This window comes from Euprymna scolopes, unplaced genomic scaffold, assembly GCF_053919585.1.
Source record: "Euprymna scolopes isolate OS-2025 unplaced genomic scaffold, ASM5391958v1 sca1, whole genome shotgun sequence".
Classification (NCBI taxonomy): Eukaryota; Metazoa; Mollusca; class Cephalopoda; order Sepiida; family Sepiolidae; genus Euprymna; species Euprymna scolopes.
The window spans coordinates 15,001-25,000 of record NW_027633102.1 but is presented as its reverse complement, the minus strand read 5'-3'; the positions used below and the strand labels follow the sequence as shown (position 1 = coordinate 25,000).

At 59.8% G+C, this 10,000-nt stretch overlaps 2 non-coding genes and 1 pseudogene across 2 annotated transcripts in view; all 3 read right to left on the bottom strand.

Annotated features, from left to right (window-relative positions):
* The window catches only part of LOC145273600 (large subunit ribosomal RNA), a 5,724-nt gene extending 3,592 nt beyond the window's left edge, over positions 1–2,132 (bottom strand). The window contains exon 1 of the ribosomal RNA XR_013866423.1: positions 1–2,132. This exon is cut by the window's left edge and continues 3,592 nt beyond it. This is a non-coding gene — a ribosomal RNA (large subunit ribosomal RNA).
* Positions 2,133–2,728: 596 nt separating this feature from the next.
* LOC145273385 (5.8S ribosomal RNA) lies at positions 2,729–2,886 on the bottom strand. The gene has a single exon (XR_013866378.1). It is a non-coding gene; the product is annotated as a 5.8S ribosomal RNA (ribosomal RNA).
* Positions 2,887–3,284: 398 nt separating this feature from the next.
* On the bottom strand, positions 3,285–5,655 carry LOC145273434 (small subunit ribosomal RNA; annotated as a pseudogene).
* Between the last annotated feature and the right edge of the window lie 4,345 nt (positions 5,656–10,000).

Below are 10,000 nucleotides of genomic sequence, written 5' to 3'. Positions count from 1 at the left end.
CCGGATGGAATTGCGACGATCGAGCGCCAGCTATCCTGAGGGAAACTTCGGAGGGAACCAGCTACTAGACGGCTCGATTGGTCTTTCGCCCCTACACCCGGTTCCGACGATCGATTTGCACGTCAGAGGCGCTTCGGACTTCCACCAGAGTTTCCTCTGGCTTCATCCCGACCGGGCGTGGATCGCCATCTTTCGGGTCCCTGGTCGCTCGCTACGCCAGAGTCGGCCGAGTCGTACTCGGAAAAAGGGGAAACCGACCCGGGGGTGATGCGCCCGCGCGCAGCGCCTAAACTCGACGACAAAATAGGACTAGTTCAAGCCGCGGGATCTCACCGATGGGCGGAAGGAGGATATGGAAGCTGGCGCCCGGCAATTCCCCTTTTTGGATGATGCGCCGGTCCCCTCTCGGGGAGGAGGGAAAAACAACCGCACGTCAGCCACGAGCCTTCCCTCTCCTATCTCTCTCGGGAAGAGAGAAAAAAGGAAAAGTTGCGGGCACCGCAGCAGCGACGGCGGAAGGCCGAAAACGCCGCGCCGGCGGGATCGGGCACGGCTCGGAGGCGGGTGAGGCGAGGAGAAGACGACGGCACGAGACCGACGACACCCCCCGACGACCCCCGGACGACTTTGCCACGACACCTCTCCCGATCGACGCCCTCCTACACGCTCTCTCGCTTTCGCTTCGCCTTCGGGGTTAGTCAGAGGTGGCCCCTACGACTCGCGAACGGCCAGGACTCCTCGGTCCGTGTTTCAAGACGGGTCGGGTGGGTTGCCGATGCACGTCGCTGACCCGGGGTGGCGGGCGGCTCGAGTAAAAAAGCGTCGCCGAGCGACCTCTCCGGAAACGGAAACGGGCGCGGGCGGGGTTGCCCCCGACAAGAACCCGAAACGTCGGCGAGGTGCGTGACGGCGAGGCCGCGCCAGTCCTATCCCGCCTCTCATCGCGCACGCGCCCGAGACGGTGGGGCGCCTAAGGAGCGACACACAGAGTGCGTCGCCCGCACGCGACTTCCGGCGGGATCAAAACGGACCGGCTCGCCACGTGTAACGGATCGTGTCAGATTTCCTCCGTTCCCGGCAGAAAGGGGCAGTTACGTTCGCGGGCCCGACGGCCGGTGGCCCCCGACTTCACAAGGTGGGAAGACGGGGGTTTTCAGGGTGATGAAACGCCTGCCGCCTACGGAAAAAAACCCGCGTGTTCGACCTGCACGCCGGGAACGGGTCGCGACGACGGACCGGAGGGGAAGTGCGTCCGGTGCCGGCCGCGCGGAGGTCGCGCCGAAGCGCCCGCGCCATGATTACGCCGAGCGATGATGAAGGGGACGGGTGCAGCGGAGTCGCGCGCGGAGGGAGCAGGAGGAAAGAAGAAGCGGCGGCGACGGATGCGGCGGGTTAGGGCCCGGCGGCAGCAGCGATCGAGAGGACGAGTCCCCTCCGTCGCAGCCAACCGACGCAGCCACCTACCGACGCCGCGGTCGTCACCACGTTTCCCTTCCCGCTATCCACGCGGCCCGTCTCCTTCGTCGGCGACGCGGGCACAAAAGCTGGAACCGCGGGGAACGAGTCCCCCGCGGACACGACGAACGACGACCTGTGCCGCGACGGCCTCTCTTTCAAGAACACACATCGAGTTTGGGCTCGAGCCTAGGCAGCACCGGACTGAGTCCCCCCGCGATCGCGGTGAGCGGTCCCACCCGTTTACCCCTGGGCGGTTTCACGTTCTCTTGAACTCTCTCTCCAAAGTTCTTTTCAACTTTCCCTCACGGTACTTGTCGACTATCGGACTCGTCCCGGTATTTAGCCTTGGATGGAGCTTACCACCCGATTTGGGCTGCGTTCCCAAGCAACCCGACTCTCGGATCGAAGGCCGTCGCTCGCCGTCCGCACCGAATGGGCCTGGCACCCGCCGCGGGCGGCCCCGATCGAGGGAACTCCGAACTATGCGAGACGAAAACGAACGGCTGCCTTCGACCCATGCGCCACACGTCCCGAAGCCTTTAACTTGCGACGGGATTCGGCGTTGGGCTTCTCCCGGTTCACTCGCCGTTACTAAGGGAATCCCGGTTGGTTTCTTTTCCTCCGCTTAGCGATATGCTTAAGTTCAGCGGGTCGTCTCGTCCGAGCCGAGGGCGGCGGTTTTTAGTAGAGTGTGGTGTTTGGAGGAGAGGAATCTCGATCGGTACCCTCCGTGTGACGACGGCTGGCCGATATAGCGCCCGTCCGACCGAAAATGAAGAAGCCAACAATTAAAAAAAAGCGTGGGTCCTCCCCATCCGACGTTGCGTTGCCTACGACGCGGCCACCTTTTTACGGTGCGACGGCCGTGCTCGTCGCGCTGCTCGAGGCGTCGCTGAGAGACACCTTCATGAGGCAGAGAGCGAGACGAGCAGGCGGCGCTTACGTCGGCAGTCGGTTAGGTCGGTACTTTTTTTTTGGTCTCCCTTCGGCTGCTTTCGGACAGACTCCTCCTGCTCCTCCTCCACAGTGTTTCTTCACGCGGTCGAAAAGGGAAAAGACTCCGCGGTCTGCCAGCGGGAGACGAAGGAGGAGGCCGGAGAGGGTTTTAAAAAAAAAAAAGACATTGAAAGGAGTCAATTCTTTTTTTATTTTTCTTCCCCCTCGTCACTCGCTCCTGCGACGTCCCGGTTACCACCGTGCCGAGGACCGGGCGGGCACGGGGACGGCAAGATGTCGTCGTTTCGTTAACGGAGAAAGACATGTAACGTTCCGCCTCTCGACCGGACGTGGCCCCGAGACAAGGGATCTCGGGGCCGCAATGTGCGTTCGAGGTGTCGATGTTCACTGAGTCCTGCAATTCGCATCAGTTATCGCGGCTGGCCGCGCTCTTCATCGACGGACGAGCCGAGTGATCCCCCGTCCAGGGTTCAGCACTTGGTTTTTTTATATTAGTTTTTGTTTATATAGATTTAGTAGTGTGCGAGGAGGTCTGTGCGAGGAGGCGTGACGGCATTGCAATGTCGCGAGTAGTTTGTTTTTTTAGCTAGCGGCGGTGGCACAGCGGCTGCAAAAAAACAAAAAAAACGATAAAGCGGCGACAAGGCAAAGAAGAAGCGGCCATCACTTGCGGTGGGCGAAAAAACAAACAGGTGGTAAGACGCGGAAGCAAGCAAGAAGAGCTGGGGCTTTAAAAACCTCCGCGTCACCACAAATCTATCTCTCGCTCCGCCTTTTATAGGTTTGTTTGCGCGCATTCGAGGCGTTGACGCCGACAGACAGAGGAGGTAGGCCGGAAAACAACAAACCAGTCTCGAACGGGAAAACGGTAATGATCCTTCCGCAGGTTCACCTACGGAAACCTTGTTACGACTTTTACTTCCTCTAAACGATCGGGTTCGGTCGTCTTCTCCAGGCATCGAACGCCGAGGCGTAGATGCACGAGTGTCGTGACGGACACGTCGCGCACTGCCCGGCGGCGTCGTCGGCCAGATCCGAGGACCTCACCGGACCGTTCGATCGGTAGTAGCGACGGGCGGTGTGTACAAAGGGCAGGGACGTGATCGACGCGGGCTGTTGACCCGCGCCTACCGGGAATTCCTCGTTCACGGGGTTGGTTACAGGCCCCGATCCCTATCACGGGAGGTGGTTCAGAGGTTTCCCAACCCTCTCGGGCCGGGGCGAAGTCCCCGCTGATACCTCCAGTGTAGCGCGCGTGCGGCCCCGGACATCTAAGGGCATCACAGACCTGTTATCGCTCCGCCTCGTGTGGCTTTCTGCCACCCGTCCCTCTAAGAAGTGCGTGAGAAAACCGACCCGGACCCGAGCGCCACGGAGGACGCCGAGCCCGCCGTAAAAATCACTGACATCGGCGCACTAGTTAGCAGGCCGGAGTCTCGTTCGTTATCGGAATCAACCAGACGGATCGCTCCACCAACTAAGAACGGCCATGCACCACCACCCACCGAATCGAGAAAGAGCTATCGATCTGTCAATCCTACCGGTGTCCGGACCGGGTGAGTTTTCCCGTGTTGAGTCAAATTAAGCCGCAGGCTCCACTCCTGGTGGTGCCCTTCCGTCAATTCCTTTAAGTTTCAGCTTTGCAACCATACTCCCCCCGGAACCGAACTCTGGTTTCCCGCAGGCTACCCGCCGGGTCATGGAAGCGAACGCCGGCGGATCGCCGGTCGGCATCGTTTACGGTCGGAACTACGACGGTATCTGATCGTCTTCGAACCTCCGACTTTCGCTCTTGATCGAGGAAAACGTGCTTGCCACACGCCATCGCTGCAGTTCGTCTTGCGACGATCCAAGAATTTCACCTCTAACGTCGCAATACGAGTGGCCCCGACCGCTCCCTTCGATCATTGCCTCGCCGTAGACGGAGACCGACAGACGTAGACGAGGCCCTCTTCCATCATTCCATGCTTATCGTATGCAAGCTTGAACAGCCCGCTCTGAGCACTCTAATTTTTTCAAAGTGAACGTACCGGCCGCCGCGGACACTCGGTTAAGAGCACCCTTGGAGGAGAAACCGCCGACCGCAACACGCGCGCAGACAAGACACGAAGCAGGGACTCGGAGCGGACCGGGGGGTTCAAAAAAAAAGAGGAACGCGCGGAAAGGGAGAGGGAGAGAAGCGCGGGGGTCAGAGTGCGGGGATGCGAATGAACGCACCCAAACACACACACGTAGCACCCCCCCGTTAGACTACTCCCGGAACCGAACCGACGACCACTTGTTTTTTTTTTCCCGGATCCCGATCACGACCTCCTCGTCCACCTCGCCGGCAGGACCGCGTGGCGGGTATGCTAGCGGTTGACACCGGCGGAAAGGGCCGGGAATGCGAACGGACGACCAAAGTCAACGACGGACGATGGCGCCGCCGCCCCGGGGCCGCTTGCGCGACCACGAACCCGAGTTCGGACTACGAGCTTTTTAACCGCAACAACTTTAATATACGCTACCGGAGCTGGAATTACCGCGGCTGCTGGCACCAGACTTGCCCTCCGGTTGGTCCTCGTTAACGGATTTGAAGTGTACTCATTCCGATCGCGGGGCCTCGACAGAGTCCCGCGTCGTTATTTTTCGTCACTACCTCCCCGTGCCGGGAGTGGGTAATTTGCGCGCCTGCTGCCTTCCTTGGATGTGGTAGCCGTTTCGCATGCTCCCTCTCCGGAATCGAACCCCGATTCCCCGTTACCCGTAGTAACCACGGTAGGCACTTAACCGACCGTCGACAGTTGATAGGGCGGACCCTCGAGAGACCCGTCGCCGGGCGTGAAAGCTCGTGCGATCGACCAGTGAGTTATCCAGAGTCACCAAAGCGGAGCGCGCCGCCCTATGAGCCCCGCCACCGAACGGACCCGCGAGCGGGAACGCCGACGACGGGAGGACGGAATGACGCGCATCGGTCTCAGTCTAATATGTAGCGCCGCGACCCGGAACGGCCGACGCGGGTGCCAGCGCGCGAGGCGTGGCGACGACGGCGCGCCGACCGATCGCGGCCTGTGTCACATGTATTAGCTCTAGAATTGCCACAGTTATCCATCGCCTCCGAGGAGGAATACGGTCCCGAGGATTAGGTCCGGTTCCTGAGCCATTCGCGGTTTCGCCCGTTCTAATGCGTGGCGTGAACTTACACTTGCATGGCTTAAGCTTTGAGACAAGCATATGACTACTGGCAGGATCAACCAGGTATCGTTGGAATTTGGGACTTTGTTTCGACAGAACGACAGACCGACCGACCGACCGACCGACATAAGACAGACAACTACAACGACGGGCACGTGTTTATTTATTTTTCGAGGGGGTTCGCCGTCAGAAGAAGCGCGCTGCCCGCGCTGATGGCCTCTTTTTTGTTTCTCCCCTGACTTGGACCGAGACCGAGACTCAAAGAACGAAAGCGACCAACGTCGACAACAACAACGACAACGGCACCCTTGACAGCGATACATACGACAAACGACAAGCAGCACGACGGCAGTGCACACGGACATCGAGGGTCAAGGTGCAGACTGAACTCGCCGAGGTCGTCGTCATCGTGGTCGCCATCGATTCCGTCTCGTCGTCGTCGTCGTCAACGTCCACGTCACAGCCGGCCGAGAAGAGAGAACAGACGACAGCGTCGACAACAACAACATCGACAACGGCACCCTTGACAGCGATACATACGACAAACGACAAACAGCACGACGGCAGTGCACACGGACATCGGAGGTCAAGGTGCAGACTGGAATCGTCGAGGTCGTCGTCATCGTGGTCGCCATCGATGCCGTCTCGTCGTCGTCGTCGTCGTCTTCGTCGTCGTCGTCGTCATCAACGTACCAACCGACCGAGACGAGAGAGCAAGCAACAACGTCGACAACAACAACGACAACGGCACCCTTGACAGCGATACATACGACAAACGACAAACAGCACGACGGCAGTGCACACGGACATCGGAGGTCAAGGTGCAGACTGAACTCGTCGAGGTCGTCGTCATCGTGGTCGCCATCGATGCCGTCTCGTCGTCGTCGTCGTCTCCGTCGTCGTCGTCGTCGTCGCCAACGTCAACGTCAACATCACAGCCGTCATCGGGGAGGAGCTGGACCAGGGCAGCGGCGGCGTAAATTTTCCCGTCACCTTCGTCGTCGCCTTCGTCGACCGACCGACCGACCGGCGTCGTGTTCGTGCTCGGAAAACCGAGGAGAGACAACGTGCACATGGCGCGTTCTCGCAAGCGGCTCCTCGGTCCGATTTTTTTGGGCGGCTTTTTCGAGCTTTTTTTTTTTTTCTCACCCTTTCGTCCGTGCGACGGCGAACGTTAGGGGAAAAAAAAAAAAAAAAAAAAAAAACGACAACAACGCGGCGGACCGGGCGAACAACATCGTCGACACACACGACATTGACGACCGGTCCCCCTTTTCACAATCGCATCGAGATAAAAACGAACGAGTCCGATTCGAGCACCGAGTCGCGAGCGGGAGGACTGTCGGTGCAAGTATCGATCACTGACGTGAGCGCTTCGCCGGACAGAGGATGGCTCATCCGGCAGCCGTGCAAATCGACGGTATGGGAAGAACGAACAAGAAGAGCAACGACTTGATCGGCGGCTTGGGAACTGCGGACGGTGAAAACGGGTTAATCGACTGCGACCACGACTGCTCGATCGATCTTCTTTGGCGCTAACAAAGGTGGAGGTGGCGCAAGAAGGGACTAGCGCTATCACCGTCCACGTATCAGAAGATGCGGCGGCAGACGTCGACGCTTATGCGTTGTCGGACGAGAAGTCGCTGCAGCACGTGTACCGCGAGCGGGACGTCCAAGGTTTTGCCAGACGGAAAGAAATCGGGTGTCAGCGAACGTTCACACGGCTGTGAGATCGGACGCTGACAGGAGTAGGAGGCGGCAGGCAGGCGGCGGTTACGGCGGCGGCGCCTGCTGCTGCTCATCCTCCTGTTTGCTGCGGCGACTTCCAGGACGGGAGAGCATCGAACAACGTACGTATGGTTACAAGGGGATCAGGATCTACATAGTGCATCCCCCGCGGCTATTTTTGTTTGTTTGTTCGCTCGTTCGTTAATTCGTTCGTTCGTTCGTTCGTTCGTTACAATGTACGTTTTTCCGTTCGACGGCGGCAGAGAGCGGCGGCGTTTCTCCCTAATCCGGAGGATTTATCGGTCGCACAGCGATGGGTCGTTCGGCCGATCATCGAAAGATTCGCAGGTAGTGGTTGAATGGCAGAACGGCAGCAACAACAGCGGCGGCTGAGAGCGGCGAACGCTGAGGCGGAAGCAGAAGCTGCAGCAAACGTATCGGCTAAACATGGTGGACATAGATATGGCTGACGACGCGGGTACCACGACGACTATGGAACCAGGAAAAGGAGCCGTTAGTTGTTCCAACATATCGTTCGACACGTCGAGCAGCCCTAGGTCCACGGAGAAGCACACACACGTACCACGTATTATAACCTAACGACGATGAGCGGGCGCACGGTTGGCAGGAACGAAGGCGGCGGATCAAAACAAGTTGGAGCGCGGCGACAGCGATAACGGTGACAGCCCTAGGCGGCGGAGATGCCACTTTCTGACGCCTTTGCGACAAGCCCGTAGAGACGTTCCGGACCACCACGAGGCAAAGAGTCGCTGCTCCGACGAACCGACACACCAAAGTGTGCTTCCTACCGAACATGTTTTATAAAACTTTCAAACTGGAAAACCCCAGAAATGGTGTTGGTATTCGTCCAGACCCACCTCCGACACCTGAAAATGGTGGTCAAAAAAAACGTCGATTATACGAAGCGACATTTCTGGTCGGCGATTTTTCCAGTTTTACGCCTACTGCCACATGGGGATGTCGGTAGGCGTCGCAAAGTGCCTTCTCGACGCCTAGGCACACCAGGACTTTGTCATTTTTTTCCCCCTCGACATTCCTGGTCCGGTCTATTCCGATTTTACACCTACCGCCATGTGGGGGGTGGCAGTAGGCGTCGAAAAGTGCCTTCTCGACCGCTAGCGACACCACTACTTTATCGAGCTCTGGAGGCCCGCACACCGACCCGGGGGCCGCGGAGTCGACCCCGGGGGCCTCCTGGCGTCGCCGCCGCTCACTTGGACGCCTTCCGCAACCTGTGGTCCCGCTCGGGGCCGCCGGGAGCCTCGCCGACCTGACCGGTGTCGGTAGGCGTCTGGAAGCGCCCGGCCGACCTGGACGAGGTCCCCCTGGCCCCCGGGGGACACCCCTTAGTTGGATGGGGGTGCTGTCCCGGGCACACATGCAACCCGCGGCCGCCTACCGACAGCCCCCTTCGCTCGATCGCTACTCCTTTCCAACATATGTCGGAGAAGCCGGGCGGTTGTGAAACCCCAGAAATGGTGTTGGTATTCGTCCAGACCCACCTCCGACACCTGAAAATGGTGGTCAAAAAAAACGTCGATTATACGAAGCGACATTTCTGGTCGGCGATTTTCCAGTTTTGCGCCTACCGCCATGTGGGGGTGGCAGTAGGCGTCGAAAAGTGCCTTCTCGACCGCTAGCGACACCACTACTTTATCGAGCTCTGGAGGCCCGCACACCGACCCGGGGGCCGCGGAGTCGACCCCGGGGGCCTCCTGGCGTCGCCGCCGCTCACTTGGACGCCTTCCGCAACCTGTGGTCCCGCTCGGGGCCGCCGGGAGCCTCGCCGACCTGACCGGTGTCGGTAGGCGTCTGGAAGCGCCCGGCCGACCTGGACGAGGTCCCCCGGCCCCCGGGGGACACCCCTTAGTTGGATGGGGGTGCTGTCCCGGGCACACATGCAACCCGCGGCCGCCTACCGACAGCCCCCTTCGCTCGATCGCTACTCCTTTCCAACATATGTCGGAGAAGCCGGGCGGTTGTGAAACCCCAGAAATGGTGTTGGTATTCGTCCAGACCCACCTCCGACACCTGAAAATGGTGGTCAAAAAAAACGTCGATTATACGAAGCGACATTTCTGGTCGGCGATTTTCCAGTTTTGCGCCTACCGCCATGTGGGGGTGGCAGTAGGCGTCGAAAAGTGCCTTCTCGACCGCTAGCGACACCACTACTTTATCGAGCTCTGGAGGCCCGCACACCGACCCGGGGGCCGCGGAGTCGACCCCGGGGGCCTCCTGGCGTCGCCGCCGCTCACTTGGACGCCTTCCGCAACCTGTGGTCCCGCTCGGGGCCGCCGGGAGCCTCGCCGACCTGACCGGTGTCGGTAGGCGTCTGGAAGCGCCCGGCCGACCTGGACGAGGTCCCCCTGGCCCCCGGGGGACACCCCTTAGTTGGATGGGGGTGCTGTCCCGGGCACACATGCAACCCGCGGCCGCCTACCGACAGCCCCCTTCGCTCGATCGCTACTCCTTTCCAACATATGTCGGAGAAGCCGGGCGGTTGTGAAACCCCAGAAATGGTGTTGGTATTCGTCCAGACCCACCTCCGACACCTGAAAATGGTGGTCAAAAAAAACGTCGATTATACGAAGCGACATTTCTGGTCGGCGATTTTCCAGTTTTGCGCCTACCGCCATGTGGGGGTGGCAGTAGGCGTCGAAAA